Below are 25622 nucleotides of genomic sequence, written 5' to 3'. Positions count from 1 at the left end.
AGAGCTGAATTTTGGAAGTCAGAGTTTCTTCCTTTCCAGGGGAAAATGGAGGGAAGAGCTCCTCTAATTAATTTCATTCATCGGTTACTTTGCTCAGGTTGGTGAGGAGAGGCAGCCTGATGTGAGTGATTAGTGCTGGATGGGGGTCAGAAAGTTGAACTCAGTTGACACTTCTATCACACACCAGTTGTGAGATCGTGGACAAGTCACTTAAAACTCTCTGAGACTCAGTTTCCATATATGTCAAGTGTGGTTAATGTATCTACATTACACAATTGCAGTAGGCCTATATAGTATGCAGTATAAGATGTCACAAAAGTTGTAGTGCTGTTTTAAAATTTAATAGTATTGGGGACAACATAAAAAATTGAAGCCCTGTGTAATTGTTGGGTTCAAGCGTGCCAAGAAGCAGCTTCCTCATTCTCTAGTATATGGTGTTCTGCCTGAAGGCCACCTTACCACTCGCAAAATTCAAACCTTCTCTTTGAAAGAGAAGCAGCGATTTGGATCTTACAGAAACCATAGTCAAAGGAACACTGCCATCAGCATATTTTTTTAAAAAACACATTAGAAAATGGCTGGAGAGCCAGTAATCAGCGCGTTTATCATTCACGTTTATTGAGGAAGAACTTCCCCTGAAAACTCTATGAAGATGATCCACGCACCTCTGTCTGCAGAGTCTTCTTGGCCTCCCCCAGCAGATCTGCATGGTCAGACGTATGGACTGGGTCAGCTGCCCCTTTGAAGTGCTGTTTATGCTTTGGGGAGGAAACTGCTTCCAGGGATGGGTCTAAAGGAGACTGAAAAGAGAAATGACAACCTCAGTATGTGAGCCTTTAACACCAGCCTTATGGATAGGACTAAGAAATGACCATCCCACCACAGTCACTCAAATGGGAAACAAGAAACAACACTATTCTTCTCTACTAACCCAGCATATGATTAATCATCCCCCAAAAGCAGTCCTACCAGGACAATCAGCAAAGGGTCTTTACCTTCTTTCTGGGAAAGAAGACTAAACATTTTTATTGTATGAACATAGTTTTTTCCTTGTTGCCTCCCCCATTAGAATGGCAGCTCCTTGAGGGCAGGGGACTGTCTTGTGCCTTTCTTTGAATCCCCTACACTTAACATAGTGACTGAAACATAGCTGACACTTGATGAATGCTCAGTCACTTAACTTGACATAAAAGAATATGTGTCTGCCTAGATAAATGTGTCTACCATGGAGCACAAGGACCATGAAAAATTATTTTTAAAAGTCGGAGGAAAATTTGTCTAACAGCCCCTAAAAGTTTTGCAGTGACAGTAAGCCACATTGGTCACTCATAGAAGAGTTCTTATTCTTTTGGTTACCAGGCAGATCCATTGAATTCCAGAGGATCATAGGACTTGAAACTGAAGATGACTTTGGGGGGGGGGAACTGAGTGTATCTATGAGGACACTGAAGGCCAGAGACATGAAGTGGCTTGATCCTTTTCGTCAATGACCATCTAATTGAATTGGAAACTCTTACATATTATAGCTATTGGGTCTTATTATTATGACCACCATCATCATCATCATTGTCATGACCCATATTTTTATTTCTTTTCTAAGTTCCTGAGATATAGATATTTCCTCTATGACAATAGCTCCCTCTAATATCAAATAAGGGGAAGAAGCTTTCTAAATTGTCAGTTATATTAATATTTTGTTGAGTAAAAGTTTATGAAACTAACACATAACAAGGAAAAATAGTCTACTATCAGTTAAATAACCATCAGAAGAAGATACATTGATCACACTGAACCAGGTGAAATGAAAATTTCAAACCCCCAAAATCAATCTGACACATTCAGGGGCTCTTTGCGGCACTCTGACCTGAGTTACCCCAAAGACAAAACATAGGGATCTGTTGCTGCTGCTGTTTTTGTTGTTCAGTCATTCTGTCATGTCCAACATGCCTTGACCCCATGGATTCTGTCCATGGGGTTTTATGGCAGACACTAAAGTGGTTTTCTATTTCCTTCTCCAGTGTGTCCCCGTTTTGCAGATTAGGAACCAAGGCAAATAGGAGATAAGTGACTTGGCCAGGGTCACACAGCTAGTAAGTGTCTGAGAAGCAATTTGAAGTCAGATCTACCTGCCGCATTCTAAGCACAGACATCAGCAGTAATGCAAACCAAAGTTGGGAGCCCAGATAATACAGATCAAAAGGAAGCAAGATCCCACCATCTAAGAGTGCAAAAGTGGGAGGAGGCTGACCTTGAGAAAAGTTCCAATTCAGGAAAGGCTGAAAATCTGAGTAAATAGAAGATGACATTTCCAAAAAAGAAGTTTTATGGAACCAGGGATGTCTAAGACACAAAGAAGGATATAATAGCTCCACAGTATCCATAGATAAAAGAGAGAAGACAGGAGGGAGGGAGAGGGAGGGAGAGAGAGAAAGACAAGGATAGAGAGACAGAGAGGAGGAGAGGAAAGGAAGGAAAGAAAAGGAAGGAAGGAAGGAGGGAAGGAAGGAAGAAAGAAGGAAGGAAGGAAGGATAGAAGGAAATAAGGAGACCTTTTCATGTACTCTGAGTCATTAAGGCATTGGCCTTGTTATTGTTCTTCAAACTAGAAACTCTATCTCTCAATTCCAGGCATTTTCACTGGTTGCACCAGTGAATCATTTCCTGCTTCATAGCCATTTTTGTTTTCCTGGCTTCCTTAACGTTCTACCTAAAATCCCACTTTCAACAAGACATCCCTGTAAGTTATTAATTCTAGTGCCTTCTCTCTATTAATGCCTGGTTCTTATCTCAATGAGAGACAGAGAGAAGAGAGAGAGGGAAGAGAAAACTGTTTCATTTTGTCACTTCACAGATGTCACTGAAGAGTAGAATTTTGGGGAATCTTAAAGATCACTATTTTCTGGACAAAGAAACAGTCACACAGTAGCAGAAATGGGATTCTTAACTAGGTCTCCTAAGACTAAGACTGGATAGTATTCTTTCCTCATTCAAACACTTTGAATTATTAAGTAGCTCAGAGGGGATTAAATCAAAGGGTCATCTATACTTTGCCTGAAGATTTCCAGTGACAGAGACCTCACTACCTCAAAGGTAGCCCATTCTTCTTTTGAAAGTTCTAATTGTCACAAAGTTTCTCTTTTTATGAGATCAGAATATGCCACCTTGTGACTTCCTAATTCTTCCCTTTGGCATTAAGTAGGACACCATTTTCTGATGACAATCCTTTAAGTATTTAAATTGACTAAAAGAAACTCTCCTAAATTATCTGTTTTTCAAACAAACATTCAAAGTCACCTAGAAAGTTCTCAATAGTACCAGGACTTAAACCTCAATCTTGAATCCTAACCTAATCCTTTTTCAAGGGGTAGGGAATACAATTTGTGTGTTATCTCTTGGGCTAATACTAGATAATCTTTTTTCTGGTACACTCCTACATTAGCTAAAAGAATTAGAACAGTTTATGTTGACTTTTTTTTTTTAATAAATGAACAGGGACCTACATTTTCTCTGATTTACTAGTAACCATGAAGTAGGATGGTCACCGATCTTTCTCTTAATAGGGTGAGGAGTACAGTTAATGTTTTCAGTCTTTTTACTCCCTTTTTCCTTGTGTCTTGTCAAAGGGAACATTTTGTTATTGAGTTCTAGCCCTTCTGTTTAGAATATGAGCCATAAACTGTATTGATGAGGTGTGTGACTCAGTATTAACTATTTCTACAGTTAGAGGAAGCCATAAAACACCTCATAAATACTGAAACCAAATTAACTCTGCTTTAATTTTCATTGGAAGAAAATGTTTCATTTTAAATTGCTTTGGAGTTGTTAGGGGCAAGGATTCAAACAATCTGAAGTCTAGTGAATTTTACTGGTAAGTGTGCAGAAAAGGAATTGTGAAGCACCCAGCCACATCAGTTATGGGGAGATGGACATCCAACAGAATGTTTCCTTTTTCTTTTTCAGTGACAGCATAGGCTAAAACCCCAAGCAAGTTTGCAGAAAACTATTACACAGTGGCATATCTTATAAGAGTGTGGAAAGTAGATGGAAAAATGTCAGAGTACCTGATCCACCACTGCGCTGTTATTCCTAGATAAACATGAAAAGAGAAGCCTGATTCTTCCAATTAGGATCTGACATAGACCTTTTTGTCGTTTCCTAACAGACTTTCTTGCATGTTGTTGATTTGAAAATTCGTTTGCCATTGCAGACATGACAGGAAGAATCTTCTGGATGATACGGCTGGTTCTGCATGGAGACAATATGTATGTCAATGAGAAGGAGGCCACAAGGTCCATGTAGAGTCCACAGCAATGTCCTCAGAAAGGTTCCACTACAATCTCTTTCTCACTATTTAGCAAGTTTTCCTTGGAGCTGCCCCAGTGGAACTGTGCTACCTGGCCTGCTTGGAGCCAAGAAGGTGGGCTTTGCTTCTAAAAAGCATCTTCTAAAAAGATGATGAAAACACAGTGTTTAGATTGTAACTGTTGCAGTACCTTGTCTTTATACACACATAAGTGTGGATATATGTATGTGTGCGCATATATATATATATATATATATATATATATATATATATGTGTGTGTGTGTATATATACACATATGTATATATATACATATATGTATATATATTTACATATGAATATACACATGTGTATTTACCTATGTACAAATGTATATGTTGTTCATAAATTAGAATATATAATAACTCATGAATCATATATATATATATAGGTATGTATAAACTATATTAACCTAAACAATTGGGTTATAGGCATTGATTTTTGTTCATCCTTCATTTTAGAAGAGGACCAGTGAATTACAAGAGTGACATTTTGACTTGCAAGTGATTTGGATTTAAGTAAGACAGAGCTGTGCCAAGTCATCAGCCCAACCCTCTGCTCCACAGTCATCAGAGTTCTGGGCAACACATAGGTCAGGACCACTGGAGGCAGCACCAGATGCATTAAAAGACCTTGAGCTTTTTAAATTAAGGTGTTTCCCAGGTTTCAGTTTCTCTGAGGCAACACCCATTTAGTGATTCAGTTTGGTAAGCAATGAGGCAAAAGATGGCCTACTGTGCCTTCACAAAAGAATCCATCTGAAAGTGGAAGACCTTCAGAATTTCTGACTAGAATAAAACCTATTAAGTGAGGATAGGCCTCTCTAGCTAAAAGAAGGGACATCTGAAAGGAATAACATCAGTCATTTACATCTTTGTTCAAATTAGTCAGTTCCTGAGAACAGAATCTTGCCAGTCATGCAAAATTTGCTGGATGAGAAGGGACGACTGTCTAATCCAATCTGGGGATTACATAATCTAAACTGGGATTTTGTCTAGGAGGGCAGACTTGGGTGAGAAGCTTAATGACAATCCCTTAGGTGGTAGAGAGCCACTGGGCACCTCCTTGAAGAAGGAGGAAGGTGACAAAAAATGTAGGTGAGGGGAAGGGGCAAAAAGATGATGGTTCTTGAAGACAAACTTAATGTCCTTCACAAGTTAGCATAGGCTCATCCCTGTTTAAAATGTCTCCCTTTGTCAGTATCCATGTATAATTCAGTATAGGATTGTTCCAACTGGGGCTTTCCATTAGAACTCTGGAGGGGACTTTGTGCTGGCCTCTTTGGGATTGTTCCAACAAAGGATCTTTGCTCTGAGTGTTCCTCAACATGGTTATCCTTCATTGAGGTAAAATGGTGAAGTATTTAACTTTGTTTGTCTTTAATGGGACTGACCCTGAAGAGGGCAAAAGAATGGATTAAACAGGCTAGGTATCCCTAGGAAATTTGGTACTGTCATTCAGTAATGAATGTTTTTGGTGTCCTCTACTTTCCTTTTCAGTATTCTCCCTCGGAGTTGGCCAGTGCCCTGGAACGCCCCCAACCCTCATTGCCACACACCACTTTGTCCTACCCTCTCCAAATCATCTCCTCTCCAACCTTCAATCAAAGCCTTGCTCAAGCCCATAGGTTCTAACACATCCCTACTATACTCTAGAACAATGCTATATTATCCTAATGACTATTAATGTAATACTGTTCTTAGCCTAAGGAATTTGCAAGATGAATCCAGCAGAGATGATTCTAGCACTATATAGTGAATGAAGGGTAAGAGTGGGTGATTCATTGAGACATTTGGGGTCTTCTGGTGCCTGTCCCTCAACTACTGATGACTTAATGATACCATTCTACTCTTTCATCTTTTGCTGTGCACAAAATTCCTTTAAAGGTATTATCATCTTGTCTGTCTTGATCCTCATCATAGTACTGTGAGGTAGAGAGGGAAGATATTAGTACTTCCTCTTTTTCGGCTGAGAAAACTGAGTCTCAAAAGTTGTAACACTTGCTCAGATGTATATGCCACACAGGGACCTTCCTACTCTGACTCTGCTTATGTCCGCCCCTCTATATAGTGATGTAATTTTTGAGGACACTGTTTTTCATTTTTCTGTGTTCCAATTTTGTCAATTTTTGTGCTCCAAGGGAAAACTTTCCTTAGAGTTTCACAGATTTGCTTCTGGGGAAAAAAATTTTAAACAAATATCAAATATCATGTCCACTAAAATATGTTGAATAAATCAGAAAAGTCTCAATATCACTCAGTTATCCTACATTGCAAGTTTTAGTCCTATCTCCAAAAATTAGTGCAATAAAATGGGCACCAACTATTAAGCAAAGTTTTTGAAGCCTTTGACGTGTGATGGGTACAACACAGTAGTGTGACTGTTTATTTTCATTTTCCATTTTTTATAATTAAACTTAAAAACAAGACAAGAAAAAACAAAAAAACCCTTTAAGTACTAAAACTAAAATAATACAAAATAAGAGGAAAAAAGCATTGTCTTGTGCACAGCAGTATGTGAGAGAGGATTGAAAATATACATCAATAAATTTCCATTTGAAGAAAGCATATATACTAAATACTACTCATTGTGTTTAGATCTGTCCATCTTTGCTTCCTTATACATTTTCTACACTGTTGTGCACTTTTTACATTGTTCTTTTTTCCCCCTTCCTCACCTTCCCTCACCGCAGAAGGCTACAATTAAGCAGGGATATGCATTATATATATACATATGTATATACATAGAGAGAGAGAGGAAGGGGAAATTGAGAGCTATCAGTATGATGTAAGTATGTATGTATGTGAGTGTGTATGTATACATATATACACATATGGAAACATATGGAAATGCATATATACGTATACATATATAAATACGTGCACATTTATATTATACATTCTTATACATGTGCACATACGTGTGTACATACATATTTGTAGTATATATATTATACACATACTATAAGAGTTATAAAACATGAAGCTACTTGGAGATCAGACCACCCAGCTCTGATATTGATGCCAATATCTCTCTTACCTTTTTCCAAAGTAGTTTTACAAATGATATAATGTATATATATATATATATATATATATATATATATATATATGATTTACTATTCTTTATCTAGAAAACTAAGAACATCAAAGTTTTTAGTAAATCACTTCAAAAGAAAAATGAAAGTCTAAGACCAATCCACAGAAAGATCCTGTCTTATTAAATGGCTGCACTGCTATGCCAGTAGAATGTTAACATTTCAAAGAAATGGTTGCTGAGTGATGACATCACTGCTCTGCCAGTAGAATGTTGACATTTTAAAGAAATGGTTGTTGAGTGCTGATACCACAAGGATCAACAGTCAGAAACTTGCAGTGATTTCAATTCAATTCAATTTAACAAATACATATATTAATTGCCTAGTGTGTGGCTAGGGATACTGAATAGAATAAAACACTAAGGATCTGGATTCAAAAGATGATTCACTATGTGTGTATATACATATTTGTGTATGTGTCTCTGTGTGTGTGTGTGTGTGTATAAATATACATATATGTGTGTATGTATGTATATGTATGACTTAGTATTAGAACTATGAACCTGGAAGCTGCTGGGAGATCAGATCACACAGCTGTTATTTTGATGGCTATATGTCTCTTACCTTTTTCCAAAGCAGTCTCACAAATTACACGAAGACTTGCAAGTAGAAGTATATGATATACTGCACTTTATTTAGAAGATGAAGACCAATGTTTCTACCCTATATAGTAAAGTAGAAAAATGCAAATCCAGCACCAACTGGTTGAAGAATCCTATCTTATTAAACGGCTGCACTGCTATGCCAGTAGAAGGTTGACATTTCCACCAGATGATGGTGGAGTGATGACCTCACTGCTATACCAGTAGAATATTGACATTTTAAAAAAATGATTGCTGATAATGATATCATGAGGTTCAATGGCCAGGAAATTTGCAGTGGTTTCAAGTCAATTATTTATTAATTGCAGAGTATGTTGCAAGGGATACTCAATTGACTTACCCACTAAGGATCTTGATTACTATGTGTCAAAAGGAGGGGATGAGGGGAAAGTCTTATCCATATTGGTTATGTCAATTCAGAGCAGCCCTCCATGAGGTATGAGGACATGCAGTAGGGTTAGTCTATTCTAAATTGAGGGGTGGGTGTCAAAGAGCACAGTCCACAGTAGCTCTAAGGGTAAGTGGGGTAGATACCCCAAACTCTCCTCTCTTAGGAAGATGGCCAAGGTTGCCTCTGATATAGGGATATAGGGGGTCAATGGAGGCCACAAGTGAGGTACTGTACACTGGGGTCCTAAAAATAAATAAACCCTATCCACTCTGGTAGACACCAGTGCAGAATGCACAGTGCTACATCGGAACCCAGAAAGACATCCTGTCAAGTGGGTAGCCATAGAAAGATATGGGAGAAATTCAGTCAGGGCAAAACAAACTAAATTAAGACTGAAAATAGAGGACTTGCCACCCAGAGAATATGTGCTTGACATCAGTACAGAGGAAGAACAGCATGGGTAGGACAGGCAGGGGTCTCTGGATCAGCAACTTCTCTGGGGTCCTTGTTGCTTCCCCTTATTTTGTAAATTTGCCAGGTCCCTGGAAACCATCTGTGTGGGCAAGGTCAGCAGTCCTGGGAAAAGAGCTTGTTTGCTCAGAATTTGCAAGTTTATGTATCATGTAGAAATGAGTTCTAACAATTGACCCTCACACCAGGAAAATTTTAAATTTGAGAAAGAAAGAAAAACCAATGAAAGATGTTAAGCCAAATCTCTTGTGTATGTGAGGCCTGGTAAATTTGTATTGCTTATTGCAACTCCATGAGAGTAAAAAATAATTGTATCTCGCCCTAAGCCGTGATTAGGGGAACTTACCATTTCAGGTAAAAGCTCTCAGAACAGCAAGAGATTTCATTTTTAGGTTTCAGCTTTGAATTTATGTATAGATGTCTGATGAATCATTGAGTCAGAAATCCACCATTTGAAAGTAATGCCCTAAGGTTTGGGTTTCTCTGTCCTTCTCACAATGAACCATGGCATCAGGGAGATGATGTCATGACTTGCAATTGAATTGGATTTCAGAGAGGGAGAGCTGTGCAAAGTCACCTGCCTCATTTTCTCCTCCAGAGCCACCTAGGTCCAGTGGCCATATATAAATCAGGAGGACTGAAGGTTGCCCAGGATGCAGGGGGAGACCTTGGCCTTTCCAAATTAAGGTCTTTCTGAGTTCTCACTTTGAGTTAGGCAACACCCATTCAGTGAATAGGCCTATTTAAGAAGTGAATCAAGAGACAGCCCCTTTAATAAAAAAAAAAAATCAAACTGAAAGGGGAAAACTTTCAGAATTGCTGGCCAAAAGAGAAACACCTATTATTGACATTCATTCTGAGCCAGGAGGGCCCAAAATATAACCATGAAGTGGTGCTGGGGCTGGGCCCTATTGTTGTCCAATCAATGAGATCCAGAGTGAATTGGGTTTAAGGCATGGTCTCTGAAAATGAAATCTATCCAATTAAACCTAAGTTAACAAGTTAGGTTTCAGTCATCAAAATTTACCTTCCTTTGGGCAGAACATTCTCATGTTTGGGCTTGATACCCCATGAGAACAGAGGAGAAGGAAGAGATGGAGGGGAGGAAAGGAGAGGAAAGGAGCAGGAGTGGTGGAGAGAAGAGAGGAAGATAAGAGAGGAGAGGAGAAAAAAAGGAGAGGAGAAGAAAGGAGAAGCCTGGGGAAGGGAGAAACTGATTTGCCCAACTGAAATTGGCCAGCTGGGTCCCCATTCAGGCAGCTCAGACTACTTACACGTTGTGGTTTGCCGCAAGCCACCCAGAGGGACTGTGATCCTGGACTGTTACAGATGGAGGAAAAAGGGAAAGCCAAGAGGAAACCTTGGCCTCAGCATAAGTTGGGATCTTCCTGCTTAGTTTCCCCATTGTGTTCCTTTGAGAAGGAGTATTTCCCTCCTGGCCATTCCTGAGTCTGGCTATGACCTGGAATTGCAACTGCGTGGTTCTTTGCAAACTGTGAGTCTTTCCGGAAATCAAACATATATCAGGATGCTTGATCATGTCATATATGTGCCTCAGCCTGAAGGACAGTTTGAATCTGGTATAATCATGCCCTGCTGTTGTCGTTGTTGTTTTCCTTTTATACCAAATTTCTAAAATCAGAGCAAGTGGTCAGTAGAAGATATGAGCACAATGCAATTATGTGAGATCTTGCTGTTTTCCATCTGAATGTGTAGCATTTCCATGTCCCAAACAAGTAAGTAAATTAGCACCCCAGGATTGCCATCAATCAGCTAATGCCTACAGAGATTATGACAAATTAAGTCCCTGAAATAGCTCATCCTTTCAGAAGAATATCGGAATAATTAGGCAAAGATAAAACAAAGTCCTTAAATATTTCCAAATGATACCAGAATAATTGGGTATTGGTACGACTGACTGAAGCGCCTGGCTGTTATTCTATGAATGACTGAAACTAAATCAGAAACATCTTCAGTTTTCTTTTGAGAAGAGAATTTCAGTGCAATCAGTTTTCTTAGGGGGAAGTAACTTAGGAAATAATTTGTGTTGCATTAATCAAAAAGGCAATTTCATTTCAGTTTATTACTACTGTGGAAAAAACACCTGTTTGTCCTATGTGTCCTGTCGTACAAACATATATCATTACTAACGACTTATTGATATGCACTATTGTGGAATTGATTACTTGTGAATCCTCCCAAATCTTTTCTTATAATTGGAGTAAAGTAAGCCTATTATAAGTAAATTAATTAATGTAACTATTGAACTGAAGGGTGGAAAGCTTCTACCTGCAAGAGTGTTCTTACTTATATTTTCACGTATAGGACTGAATCCTCAATAGCATCTGATCCTCCTAAAGGAATTGGAATCAGAGTGGAAACTTGAGAAAGTGACAAGGTCAGACAATCTTGTATATCATATGTAAATCATTCTAACATGCCATGTAAAAACCTGAATTTTCTGAAGCTTCAAGCAAACTCTGGGTTCCTACACTGATGTGACTCTATGGTTAAGATCAGAACTCGAAGGTTTGAGCTGGTTTTCACAACATGATCTAGCTACAAACATGTGTCAGGCGGTATTAAACTTGTACTGAGATCTGTTCTGTGAAACATTTTAGCAGGAACATCTAAGGAGTGTCTACAAGAAACTTGGAACCAGACAAAGAATTTTACTTAAGATCAGGTGATGCTCATCATTGTGCAAGTTTCCCCTTGACAGAAAGGGGGAAAACAGAAGATCCAGTTGTTCTGATGTCCTTCTGTAATTGATTCTATCCTGTGTCATGCCCCAATTTGTTGTAAACCTGCCCATGCCATGTTGTTCAGAAACTCTACCCACCTGTATTCAGTTCAGTTCAGATAGTCAGCTCAACCATTGATCTCCAAATGCCACTGGTTCTTCCTTCACCTCCCCAGGGGTGGGAGGGAAGAAAACTTTAATAATTGTGATCATTTTCTTATTGGTCATGGTGTTTTCCTATCTGTGCTTGTATTGCTTATGTGGTTTATGCTTACAAATGAGATCATTCTGACTGTACTAAAAAGGCCCTAAAGCACCCTAGTATACAGCTGCCCCAAAGACATTGTGAAAAATATTCAGAAAGAATGTATGGGTGCCTTTTCAGGGGTGGATTATAGGGTTCCTTTTGGGAAATAGCAATAAGCAAAAAGCCATAAAAACTTAAATCCTGTGAAAGGTAGAATCCCAAACTGGTGATCTCTTTACCAATTGTAACTTAAGAAAAATTATATTTTAGACACCGAGTCAAAACTTAAGACACTATGACATATGAAAGTCATGACAAGAATATCATGACCCATATATGATCGAGAAATACATTTATTTCAGGGCATAACATTGGCTTAACTCCCAAGCTTATTACTAAGGAAAACACTGAAAATATATGCCAGCCAGTGAGACACTCTCAGTTCCTCCTCTCTTCATCTGTTTTCTCTAATTACCACAGAGATTTTTGGGTCTGTTAGTGGGAATCAACTGATCTGCGGGGCTGCAACCCCAGACTGAAGATTGCCCTTGTTTGTAAGTGTTCATAATGATGCTTAAACTATTACCAACAATCAATCTGGAGATGCTTGACCTCTTCATTTGGCATAAAAAAACCAATCCATGATTATGGGGTGCTACAGGGTTCCCCAGCAAAAGGAATTCCAGACCTTACAATTGGAGACAAAGTCACAGGTAATACTAATACTACTGTGGGTTGTTGTGGCTTATACAAAGAAATGACAAACTTCAGTTAGAGGTTAATAAAAATAAAGATATAATTTTTCCTCTTTCAAGTTCAGAGGTCCATTGAAATCAATCCTTGGGGACAAGGGACCCAAGATTAAGACCCTTGGTTTAAAGGAAGGGAAAAAAGTAAAGATATACCAAAACAAGGTTTTCCTGTCAGGAAGGTTTGAATTGCAGTTCTGCCTCGGACACAAGTTGTGGGACCCTGGGCAAGTTCCTTAGAATCTCTGTGATTCAGTTTCCACAGCTGTAAAATGGGGTTAATAATAGCACCTACCTCAAAGGGTGTTGTGAGGACCGAATAACTTAACATACATATATGTGTGTGTGTGTATACACACACACACATATGTATATATATACATATATGTATATAAAAAAGGGCTTTCCGAGTCTTGAAGTACTATATGAAGTAGTTATTATTATTTCAGCTTAACTGTCCTATTTCTGAGACCATCTAGGGACTGTTACATGCACCACCTTCAGGAGGTCTGAACACAGCAGTCTGAATCATGCTTTCTCATTTATCTTTCCTACACTGCTTCTCTCTTCAAAAGTCCCCATTAGATATAGCTTAAATGGGATACTGATTTCAAGCTCTCATTTACAGAGCATAGGAAATAGCTAACAATGCAATCTGTCTCAATTACTCACCCCCCCCATTCCTGCTTATTCTCTATCAATTACCCAATGCACCTACCAGTAAAAGGAGTCATTTTTAATGAGGTTTTATTCACTATTCCCCTGAATTTATATCAACTTACAACTGGGTTTGGAATCTAGCAGAGGAAAAGAACATTAGTTTAGCTGATATTTTTAAAATAACAATAAAGAGATACTTTGACTGTTGTTCGGTCGTTTCTAATTCTTCAGGACCCCATTTGGGGATTTCTTGGCAAAGGCACTAGAGCGGTTTGTCATTTCCTTCTGCAACTCATTTTACAGATGAAGAAACTGAGGCAAACAGCAGGAGTAAGTGATTTGCCCAGGGTGACACAGCTAGTACCTGAAGCTGATCTTTCTGATCATATCTTCCTGATTCAAGGCCCAGCACTCTGTCCTTCTGCCACCTAGCTGCCCATAGCCCAGGGGAAAAGCAAATCTTAGTCAATGAAGATCAGTTATAGAATTCTTTCAGTGACCGTGAGGGACTAAATGATGCTTAAGAAAATCACTTCACTTGCCATTGTGGGGTAAAGGAGAGAGACTAGAAGAAGTATAAGAAACTGGAGCTGCCATTCAGATTTGGGATTTTTTGTTTCTTGGGAACCTGTTCTTTGAGTGGCAGACAATAAAGCAACCTTGCAGGGCAATGCCCACACACACACTGACAACAGCCCTTCCCTGCCTGTACAGTTTCTGCTGGCCTATTCCACACTGTTGCCACAGCCTGAGAAAGAGCCAAGATGACTGTGAGGTGATCAGGGTTTTATCCCATGTGCCACCATTTTATGGCCATTACATTTGGAGGCAGCTGGTGGCCCAGGGGATAGAGCACTGGGCCTGAAGTCAGGAAGACCTCAGTTCAAATCTAGGTCAGACACTTACCGAGGGATTCTGGGTAAGTCACTGTAACCTATGTTTGCCTGAGTTTCCTCAACTGCAAAATGTAAAAACCAGATTAGATAATATTTGGAAACAGTGCTTAGTACAATGCTTAGCACATGGTAGGTGCTTAATAAATGCTTATTCCTACCTCTCTCCTATTAAGCCCTTCCAATCCTTCAGAAGCATGGAAACACCTGAGTGTAGCACTCAATTAGCCAGCATAATTAATTAACTGTTCATCTTTTTTTGTTTTTAGGCAATTGGGATTAAGTGACTTGCCCAGGGTCACACAGCTAGTAAGTGTCAAGTGTTTGGTCAGAGGCTGGATTTGAACTCAGGTCCTAACTATTCATCTTTCACCAAATGCAGGCGCCCTTCCCCCTGAGCTTTTCCTTGTTCACTCCTTAATCTCATGGCAACCTCTCCAGTAATATCTCAGGGTGCTTTTGCAATACTTCTCTCACAGCAAAAACTCATCATTACAGCTCTTGTCACAACCGGTGGCAGCTTTCCTAAATGTAAAGTATTTGAAGACCATTTGGGAAATAAAATTGCCTTCAGACTAATTCCCAGAATTGGCCTAATTGAAAAGCAGACCGATTCTGCTTTCCAGAAACAGTAAGGGAATGCAAGACAATTATTAAAAGTCTGCCTTTGAATATTTCCATTGGGTTCTTCTGCTTGCAACTTTCATCTACACAACTCATGACTCATTCTGCTTTGGAATGATATTCAAGATTAAAATATTGTCCTGGAGCCAATGATAAGTATGGCTGCTTATTTTGCATGAAGAGTTAACCTATTATAAAATGATGATATTTAATACGTTCTGGCACTCAGAGGTTCACAAAGCATTTAAGATCCATTGACTCGTTTGAGCCTCACTACGATCCCAGTGGTTAGGTCTTACCATCCTCACTGTATAGATGACTAACCAAACCCTAAGAGTTGAAGCTGTTTATTCAAGGTCACCCAAAAACCAGTGGATGGAGCTAGGTACCAGATGTAGATCTCCTCCTGAGTGCTGCCTGTCATGAACGACATGAACAACAACATGTAAAGTAGGTGATCTGTACTTTTTTTATTTTGTTGAAAGTGGCTCCATGTTAGTTATGTGCATGCTGTGTTCCCAGTTGATTCTGAGCTCATGGAGAACAGTACCAGTGTAATGTGACTGGCCAATGGGAGCCCAGTCCTTAGGGACCATGTGCAGTGTGCTTGGCCTCTCATAACAAGAGTAATAAAGTATTAGAGAGTAATAGGGATTATAGTAATAATTTTAATGATAATAGTCATCGAGAGTAAAATAGTAATACTGGCCATTACTTTCCTCTTCAGAGCATGCCCAGAAACTGGCTCACCAAACATCCATGAAGGAAAACACATCAGCCAGAGTGTATTGTGCATGCTCCTAGTGATGGGCTCTCATTGGCCAAGCCATCACTTCACCAGTAATGCTCTCAGCTTAAAAATACTTCAACCATCTAGTTGTTATTACATCTGGATTCTCCCCATTGGATAATCATTCTTAGATTGCACATTGGTTAAAATTGAGACCATTGATATAATTTTAAAATCTTAATTTTTCTTTGCCATATACTTAATTGGAGCCTTGCTTTCTACTTGTCTAAATCCCATCTCCCTTGAAAGAAGTCATCAATGGTAATTTTCCCTTCTGAAAGCTTCGTGGACTTCTTCTGCTCCAGAAGATTTTCTTCAGTTGGGATGAGTCACACACAGCCTCTTGATAAAGCTGATGCAGCTGCTCCACCTGATGAGTTAGCAACTGGATCTCTTACTGAAGGACATCAGTTCTCTACAAGGAAACTATAAAAGTGAGATTTGTCCCTATATCCCATGTTTGCTCTTTCCTTTCCAAGCAAACATGTGAATCCAAGTATTATAGTCAAAATATGGATTTCATTATGCTGGGAACTTTTCCCCCAGGAAATCTGCAGTGTATATCATCAGCTGAAATGGAGAGGAGAGAAGGGAGGCTCATATATGAAAATAAAACACTTCCGCTTAAACTTAATAATGTAACAGTCTACTAAATTTTCAGGACACTAGAGAAACTTGCCCAATGAGAAAAAGCTAGACTACTAGGCAAAAACAAGACTTCTATGGAAGGCCTCTGCAAAACATATTCAATCCAAGATAAACATCAATATTTGTGTGAACTGGAGGTCGACAAAGAGATGAAGAGACAGTTTTCACTACACTGATTTCAGGATTATGAATTTTCTATATGAGGCTGTTGGTTAAACTGTTCTGCAGAAATTGAACAAGTGATTGCGCTTTTTAAATGAGCCTTATTGCTACCTTTTTGGTTTTATATCAGTTCTAGGGGGGGGAAAGAGTTTGACAACCATCACATATTCACTAGATATACTTCCAAGTGAGTTTGGGAGATCTCCTTCTGAAGTGATATAAGCAGCATTATTGGATTTTAACAACTGGAAATATTTTGCTATGAGAAATGGAACAATTAACTTCATAGACTTTTTACACCTTCTCTTGCCTTACTGTTGCAAAATCTCAACAATGGAAACGGATTTTTAATTTGAAATGAGGCACAAGCATTTTCTGTATTAGGAACGTAAACCATATGAGCAGAAAATTCTTAAGTGACAACTTTTCTGCCAACATACTCACATCTATCCAAATCATTAGTACTGATTTCTTGTATCCTTTCCATCACAGCTTCCTCTGTATTTGGTACGGTGTTAAGGGTGTTGCTCAGAAAACTAGTAAGTTGATTGATGAAACTCTAGTACTGGGGCTGGGAACTTTTAGTTTGCAAGTTCCGGGTGAATGGGGATTGGTCTCTTGTAGTCGTTTGCTCTTCCTTGTGAAGCAAATCAGGTGGACATTCTTCCCAGCTCTTCTGCCCATCTTTCTGTTGCTCTAAGAGAAAAATGTCTTCATTTTCCAAGTTCTTAATAGCTTCATAAGTGTCCTAAACATGCCAATAAATACTTGAAATCCCTGAATTTCAAAGCGAGTGATTTCACAGTCATTCTACTGCTATTTTTAAGGTTAAAGAAGAAGGCTATCTTTTCTTCTCTATATAAATATGGTCATAGTCTCTTCTTTGAGGCTACAAGACCATGGTCTTTCCATAAAGCATTGGTAGAGTCTTCATTTTTAGAGCTGGAAAAGATCTTAGAGAACATCTAATCTAATCCTCTAATTTTAGGGATGAAGACTCAGAGACCCAGAGCAAAGTAAGTAGCAAAATTCACTGGGCTGGGAGCCAGGAGTCTTGAGTCCAGGATCTGTCTTTTCTGCCTTAAACAAATTACTTAGTTCTTTGTATCACACTTTTCCTAATCTGTAAAAAGGGAATAAGAATACTCGAACTACCTTCTTCACAGCATTGCTCTAATGGTCTAATAACATAATAAATGCAAAACCACTTTGAAAAGTGCAATGCTTTCAAAATACTCTATGAAAGGAAACAGTTTTTACTGTTGTCATCACTACTTATCATCAGTGAGGAGATCTAGGGAACCAACATAATAGAGCAAAATATCTCCCGGACTAGTTCTGTTTGCTGTTTTTGAAAGAGTTACCAGAAAGAAAGAAGAAAATAAGCATTTATCCAGAGCCTTCTATGTGCCAGACACTGTGCCAAGAACCTCACAATATTATTTCATTTGATCTTCTTCCTGAGTATGACTTATTAAGATTGAACTATTTACATTCCTGCATGGAAAGATGATATTTATAACTCATGAGACCTTTGTCAGTATCAGGGTAGTTGGAGGAAAAAATTATTTGTATGTGTATGTAGATAGATAGATAGAGGGCACAGGGTGAGCTGAAGATTAAGGGGTCATATCTGGAGAATAAAATTAAGGATGAGAGAGGATTATACTCAGAGAATAAGAAAGGGAGAGGTAGAGTGGGGTAAATTATCTCACAACCCCCCCAAAAAACAGAAAAGTCTTTTACAATGAAAGGGGAACAGGGGAAGGTGAGAGGGAAGGAGTGAATCTTATTCTCATAGGATTTGGCTTAAGGAGGGAATACAGGAGAGCAGGGGGATGCTAGAGAGGAGGGCAGATTGGGAAAGGGGTTAATCAGAAGTAAATACTTCTGAGGAGAGACAGGGTCAAAAGAAAGAATAGAATAAATGGGAGGGCAGGATAGGATTAAGGGAAATAGAGTTAGTTTTTCACAACATGTCTACTATGGACGTCTTTTGCATAAATGCACATGTATAACTTATATTGAGTTACTTGCCTTTTCAAGGAGGGTGGGTGGGGAGGGAGGAAGAGAGAACATTTGAAACCTAAAGTTTTAAAAATATATCTATTAAAAAATGTTTTCCCATGCTACTGGTAAATAAGAAATGGGGTAAAAAAAAAAAAAGAATTTTCCAGGGATGTTAAAGGGTCAAAAGGCAGTACTGCACCCTAGAAGCAGAAATAAACCTATGCAGGAAGTGAATTTGAGTTTGAGTGAAATCAATGAGTTACACACAGAAAATGAACAAAAAAGTATCAAAAATTTGCAGGGGAAGACCATTGTGACTGAAGATGGACTGGCTTTTAGAAAGAGAAGCAAGTTAAATTTGAAAAAGAAGATATGCATAGAGAGTAAGGAAAAGACACCACCTAAGAGTTTCACAGTTCATGAAAGATGGCATCTTTAACATCTAGCAACATAATTAAGTCTGCTAAGGAATCACAAGAGCCCAATTTAGGTTTACCAACTGAACTATGTAAGACAGAGAATGAGGAGAAGAAACTTAAAGATGCAAGTCCCAATATAGGGATGATGACTTCGAAAACTAGAGGCAAAAATAGAGTAGACACATTGTCCAAGGAAACAAAGAAACTGCACAAGAGCTTCCCGGAGAAGTTGATGTCATCAAGATCACATAAAAAGGAAACAGAAACTCAAGAGAGTGTATATATATGTAGTATCTAGGGAAGAGTCTCCTGGAGAAGAAAGGCAGTGAGAGTCCATGTCGCGGGTCGTCACCATCTAGAAGTAGGGGCATTAGATTACTCCATGCTGCCAGGGTGGCACCCGAAACAAAGCTGGAAGAGCCAAAGAAGCCTGCAAAAGTCCATAAGTCTGGATTAAAATCTAGTGGTAAAATAAAAAGGATACATGACTGAAAGGATCTTATCCTGTATTAACATGCACGAACATAGAAAACGATGACAAATGCATGGGTATTTGCCCGGATATTTTTAAAAGTTTATTGCTACCTGCAGGAATTTCATGTTTAACTAGAAACAGAAACAAACAACCTCAAGACATTCATCGGATACCTAGTCTAAAAAAGATCATTGAAAAGCAGCTTCCAAGCCTGTGAAAATAAAGCCGAGGATAGAGTGGAAGAATCCTTTAGAATTGGAAGCCAAAATCGGTGGGGGCTGGGGTCGTCAAGAGCTGGCGGTGCATCTGAGAAGGAATGGGCCCTGACACCCTTGGGCCAGCCTCTGCATTGCTCAATGCAGGAGGGAATTAAAAAGCCACCTTCAAGAAAGTTTGTCTTAGGCTCAGGGTCACTGGGCCTTGGCACCAAGGAAGGAAACCACAGAAGCCCACCTTCTGCCTTGCCTTCCCAGTCCTCCTCCATCTTGGGGCCTTCCCTGTCTCACTCATCTCCAATTCACTGTCTCTCTCTTCTTTGCACACAGGTGTCTGAATGTTCTCTCCCCATGAGGCTATATGCCAGAGGCTTTGGGAGTGGCCATAGCACACACAAAGTGCTGGGCCTGGGGTCAGAAAGACATGAGTTCAAATCCAGCCTCAGACACCCCCTAGCTCTGTGACCCAGGGCAAGTCAGCTAACCTCTGTCTGCCTCAGTTTCCTCAATCCTAAAATGGGCTTCATAATAAATAGCACTTATTGTGCAGGATTGTGGTAAGGATCAGCTGAGATAACATTTGTAAAAGCTTAGCCTAGCCCAGAGTAAGAGCTTAATCAATGTTCTTTTGTTTCCTTCCTTCAGGGCAGGGACTGTTTATTTTTTGACTTTCTTTGTATCCTCTGGGCTTAACCCATAGTAGGTGCTTAATCATAAATGCTACCTGACTGACTGATGTCTCCCCTAAAAGAAGCCAGGCAGAGGTCAGCGGCTCAGCATGAAACAGAGCCCTGGGGCTGATGTCAGAAGACCTGGCTTTGGAATCTGGCTCTTCTACTCCCTGGGTGACTGCAGGCCAGCCCCCTTTCCTTTCTGGGCCTCAGTTTCCTTCCCTATAAAATGAGGGCCTTAAGTCCTCACACCCAGGTCCCTTCTGGCCCAAAGTCATGGGATGCTGGGACCCCTCACCTGCCTCTTTCCCCCTGTACAGCATCTCCTGACCACACCCCCTCCTTTCCTCTGACACTGTCCCCCTCTTTGTGAGGGTCATTTCTGTGGAGTCTCTGAGCCCAAGACCTGGGCTGCAGGTGAAGACTTTCTTTTCAAGTGTATGGGAGCCCTCTCTCTGCCCTTTATCAGCACACCTCTTGAGTCTGGTTGCAAAAGAGCTTCGTCCTTCTCACTCTTGCCACCAGGGCCCTTTCCCCGCCTCCGTCACCAAGCCCACCTCTTGCCCATATTCTTCAGAGTTAGCACTTTGCATGGCTCCCACTTACTGGGTGACTCCAGTTGGAAAAAACCACTCAAGTCAGATGAGACATTGCAAGAGGGGTCCACAGAATAAGACAGAAAATAAACGATCTGCCTTAGTCATCACAGGTTTGACTTTGAGATGAGAATGCTGCAAGCCCCTGAACCCCTGGGCCGCTGCGGTGGGGAGGAGGAAGGTAGGAAAAGGAAGTGGTTACAGTAGGCATCCCAAGGCCGCAGGGGTGGCCCTTCATAAGACGTCCCCCTTACCTTTTTTCTTTCTTTCAAGTTGGTCAGCATGACAATGGTCTCTGACTTCTGCTCCCAGACCATCCTCCAGAAGTCCCTGGCCATCTCCTGTTTGGGGCCTGCAGATGAGAGAGAGGGCCACAGTCGAAAGGCAGTCTGCAGGACCTGGCCCCCAGGCAGCCTGAGGCCGTCCACCAGATGGGTGCTCACCACCAGCTCTGAGGAGCACAGGGAGAGAGCTCTCTTCTGCCAAGCTGGACAACACGGACCCAACGTGTCGGGTCAGGCGGGGCTTACTAGCATTTATTAAGCCATGACTATATGGTGGGCACTGTGTTCATGGATTTCAGTCCATTCATTGACTGAAGCCCTCTGCTGGTTAGTTAAACAAATGGACCCTGGGAGAGGACCGAGTCTTGGCTGTGACAGAGCCTTGGTTATCTGGGAGTGAGGTCAGGGAGAAAGGGTTCTAGCATGAGGAAGGGGTGCTGGCTACACATGCTGAACCCACCTGTGCAGAGGGTGGCCCAGGCTGCCGTGGAGGATAGGTTAACACAAACCTCAGCCCTGGCTGCTGCCTCCAATCATCTCCCACACAAATGAGAAGGAAGCAAAGGGGCAGAAATGAGCTGGGTAAAACACTTTACCTTGAGCAGCCATGAATTTATTCTTCTCTTTGTAACCCTGCAGAAGGAAGATGGTATTTGTGATTCTCTGCAGTGGTTTCAGTGACAGTCAGGAAGGGCTCGAGATTGACCCCGCCTCATGACTTCCTGAGTCTACAGAGCTCCCTGGTGAAAAACAACCCCCTCTCCAGAGCAGGCCCCAATCTTCCCTGCTGTTTATTGTTATCCAGAGACCTGCTTGGGGCCACTGAGAGACTAAAGCACTTGACCCGGGAGGAACCATGTGAACCCAGGTGTCTTCCTGACTCTGAAGCTAAGTCTCTACCCACTAAGGCACACTGCCAGTCATGGTTTACCTAAAAGCAGGTATTTGTAGCATTGGTTGAGAGAAACCCTTGCTTACGTCTGTGTACGAAGCATTGATGTAGTCTGAGCATGGAATTCCATCCACTTGGCTGAGAATCACCCTGGAGTGTCATCTGGAAGGAAGAAAGGGGGTGTCAGCAGAAGGGTGCCCCCAAAGCCACATCGAGCTGGTGTCTGCCCTGCTGCCTCCAGGAGCAAGCCTGCAGCCGCATTGGAAGACCCATTCAAGTGGGCTGGGCCCCACTCAGCCATCTCCCTAAAGCCGCTTCTCCATTTCTACGTGCTGGGCCAGGGTGGCCTGAATCAGGATGGCTCTGTACTCATCAAGTCCAGAAAATGGTGCATTCCCTGGGAGCCACAGGATACTGGAAGATTCAGGAGATCTAAGATAGATGGGTTTTCCTCCAAATTAACCTGAGCCAGTGAAAACCTCTCGCCCCCAACTCTACAAGGTGTGGTTTCTGGAGGACAAAATTTTGGATCTCTTTGTCCCTATTACATTCCACTTCTAATTCTACTGACAGGTGAACAAATTCATGCAAGTCTCCCCTTGGACTTTAAACTCCATGAGGGCAGCCCCTTGTTGCCCAGAGCCCAAGGCGTTTCACATAGTATCTGCTCAGTGAGGATTGGCTTGAAATGCAGGAGGCAGCTTATGAGGCCTGAAGGAAGTGGGAAAGGCCAACACATGAATACTCAGAAAGATTTCTCTTGTTGATCCAATGGTTTGAACTTGGCAGGCCTTTCCAAGTCCATCGAGGTCAGCTTGTGCCTAAGCAGGGACGCCTCAGTGAGCCACTGGGTGAAGCAGTGAAGACTTCTAGGATGAGAGCTTTGCAATCTGGACTTGGAAATGCCCCAGGGGGCACATGGGCTCTGGAAGCAGGGGGAGGTGGCTGGGATAGCAGATTCAGCTCCAGCCTTTGACCCAGAGGCCTATAGCTAGCCTCCATCCCCAGGGGCAGCTCTTCCCAGAAGCTCCCCCTCCTTCCCTCCCTCCTGCCCCATGCTCTGAGAGGACCTGCAGGCACCTGGGAGCTAGAGGAGGGCAGGACCAGGGAGGAGAGGCATGCGGCTGGACCCAAGATGTTGGTGATATTTCCCTTTTCCTTTGTCCACAGCTCCGGAGACTGTGGAGGGCAAGGGCCTGGCTGAGGGGAGGTGCTGCCTTTCCAGGGGCCTGGGAAGGGCTACCTTTTTTGCCCCTAACAATGCTTGGTATCTGTCACAGGACATTAGTACCATGCCCAGGCTGTGGCAGACACTCCGAATGGGAGAGGAGACCTTGTGGGCCAATTGCAACACTGCCTCCAATGGCAGCCGAAGGTATGTCTACACCATGATGCCAAGCAGCCAGAAGGCAAGAAAAGCTTAGTCAGGCATCAAGGCAGCCTTTGAACCCGAGACCCTGAGAATGGCCATCTGTCTCACTGGAGGACGGGCAGCAGCAGGCTACCCACAGCCAAGATTCCCAGGAGATGAACCTGGGGTGACCCTGGGAATTCTCTGGACGGGCCTTGGCTTTTACTTCCAAATATCTGAATGTTTGGTCCCAAGTAAACAAACCCTACAGATGTTTACTTTAGAAAGCTGTGATCAGATCACAGAGGCTCTGGGCTTTGGTCAAACTGCACACAGGTGTAGGATGTCTGCAGTATTCACGGCCACCCACTGAAGGCAGCAGCGTGGCCCTGGGCAAATCACTTTCTTCCTGAGCCTTTCTGAGACTCAGTTTCCTCATGTGTAAAGGGGATAATAGTCCTCCCCAGGGTTTTTGTTAGCACCAGAGGAGATATGTATGTGAAGTATTTTGCCAGCCTCAAAATGCTACAGGAATTGGTGATCACTGCCTTCATTACTAAAGGTGGGTGTATTCCCAAACAGCCAGTAGTCTGGAAGCTCACACAGCATCTATCCATCCCTGAAGCCCTCCCTGGGTCTTCCTGAGCCCATATGAAGTCACTCCCTAAGGGATAAGCGGTCCCTTCCTTTCCTGCCCTGGTGGGGATTCCCACAGGTGAGGCTCCTGCTGGGGTGCAAGGGCTGGGGACAGATTTCAGAGGATCTATAGACTTGGATGGAAAAAAACCCTGCATGTTGATTTCGACATAAATTGCTTTCCTTTGAAATCCTTTGGGTTTTATCTTGGGCATTTGAAAAACACCCTCTGGCCTCCCCGTCAGCTCCCATCTCTCCTTTCCTGTCCATAACTGTGGATCAAGAAAGGCCAGAGGAGAGGCCTTCCTGGTAGGGCTGAAGGCACCCCGGGTCCTCGAGAGGTGGCCTCCTGAAGCTGACCCAGGACAAGCTTCCTGGGTGGCTGGCCAGCTGGGTCACCATGCCAGCATCAGGGCAGGGGCTTCAGCCAGAGGCTCCCCAGCCACTGATGCCCAGAAGGCAAGCTGGATCACTGTGAAACTGTTATCTGTACAGCTCTGTAAAAAGGCAGTGTGAAGGCTTTTGTTTTGTTTTGGTTTGTTTTCACAAGGAAGAAAGAGAACTTTTTGTAGAACTGTTTGTAAATTGTTTCTTGTGAAGTGGTGGCCAAAATGAAAATTCTGGTTTTCAGGTTTTTATTCTAGTGCAGAAAGTGAATACTTTGGGACATATTATTGTTATTGAAAGGACACAGGGACTTACAGTTTGCGGTATTCCCACCCCCCATTGTGATCATGAGGTGGGCCCCCCATTCTGGCGTGTGGGAGCCCCCTTGTGTGACGTCCCAGGTCCCCTCCTTAAGCCCGGTCCCGGGTCCCGCCCCTGCAATTTCTGCCCGACAGCAGAGCGAGGTAGGCAGGGTAAAATGGGGGTGTGGTCAGCAGCAGGGGGGCCACAGCGTCATTCCTTTTGGAATTGCGGGACGGTCTCTGTGTGTGGTGCGCTGGCCAAGGGTCGCTCTGACACTCTACCTGGGAAGTTGTCACTGGGGGAAGTACCCCCGAAGGGGCTGGGTCACAGGCCCCCCACCCTCCTCCCTGAAACTGACCAGGGCTCAGGACTGATTCACCAGCCCCTGAGCTTTGGGTGGGCTGCCTGCCCAGATGTCAGGGATCATTGTTGGGGTTGTCTTTGGACAGCTTCCTCATCTGTCCTTTTGTTTGGAGTTCAGTGGTGACCAGTGCAGTATTCCTGAGCTTTTTGGGGGTCTTCTTGGCAGAGATACTGGGTGGAAAGTAGTTTGCCATTCCCTTCTACATCTTACAGATGAGGAAACTGAGCAAACAGGTGTCTCTGAGGTTGGATTTGAACTCAGGGAGATGAGTCATCATGAGCCCAGGCCCAGCTCTGTCCACTGAGCCATCTAGCCTGGTTGCCCCCTTGTTCTTCCTATTCTGACATTTAACCTCGGGTGCTGGGGACAGCCCACTACCACCTTGTCACTCGAGGTGGCTTGGTGACTATTACATCTCTGCACAAAGGAAATTGGAGGGCTTTGGGAGGGGGTTTTCCAGTGTGAATCTTTGTAGAACTAATTGTTTGTAAATTGTTTCTAGTGAAGTGATGGGTAAAATTAATTTTTTTTTCAGGTTTCATTCTAGTGCGGAAAATGAATATTTTGGGATATATTGTTATTATAACAAAGTCAGGTGTTC

General features: G+C 41.9%; 2 long non-coding RNA genes across 4 annotated transcripts; one reads left to right on the top strand and one right to left on the bottom strand.

Annotated features, from left to right (window-relative positions):
* Positions 1 to 523: 523 nt before the first annotated feature.
* On the bottom strand, positions 524 to 21766 carry LOC110204256 (uncharacterized). Of its 3 annotated transcripts, none has more exons than XR_013485341.1 (3): positions 21685 to 21766; positions 21059 to 21156; positions 538 to 800 (listed from the first exon to the last, which is right to left on the bottom strand). It is a non-coding gene; the product is annotated as an uncharacterized LOC110204256 (long non-coding RNA). The 3 variants fall into 3 exon arrangements; XR_013485358.1 differs by lacking the exons at positions 21059 to 21156; positions 21685 to 21766 and adding exons at positions 4062 to 4245; positions 7381 to 7408 and having other exon boundaries at positions 540 to 800; XR_013485354.1 differs by lacking the exons at positions 21059 to 21156; positions 21685 to 21766 and adding an exon at positions 4062 to 4332 and having other exon boundaries at positions 524 to 800.
* Positions 4325 to 6910, top strand: LOC110204257 (uncharacterized). Its single transcript, XR_013485363.1, has 2 exons — positions 4325 to 4417; positions 4803 to 6910. It is a non-coding gene; the product is annotated as an uncharacterized LOC110204257 (long non-coding RNA).
* Positions 21767 to 25622: the final 3856 nt, after the last annotated feature.

Source organism: Phascolarctos cinereus, unplaced genomic scaffold, assembly GCF_003287225.1.
Source record: "Phascolarctos cinereus isolate Bilbo 61053 unplaced genomic scaffold, phaCin_HiC Scaffold_178;HRSCAF=754, whole genome shotgun sequence".
Taxonomy (NCBI): Eukaryota; Metazoa; Chordata; class Mammalia; order Diprotodontia; family Phascolarctidae; genus Phascolarctos; species Phascolarctos cinereus.
The sequence above is the reverse complement of the archived record's forward strand: the minus strand, read 5'-3'. Positions and strand labels throughout refer to the sequence as shown.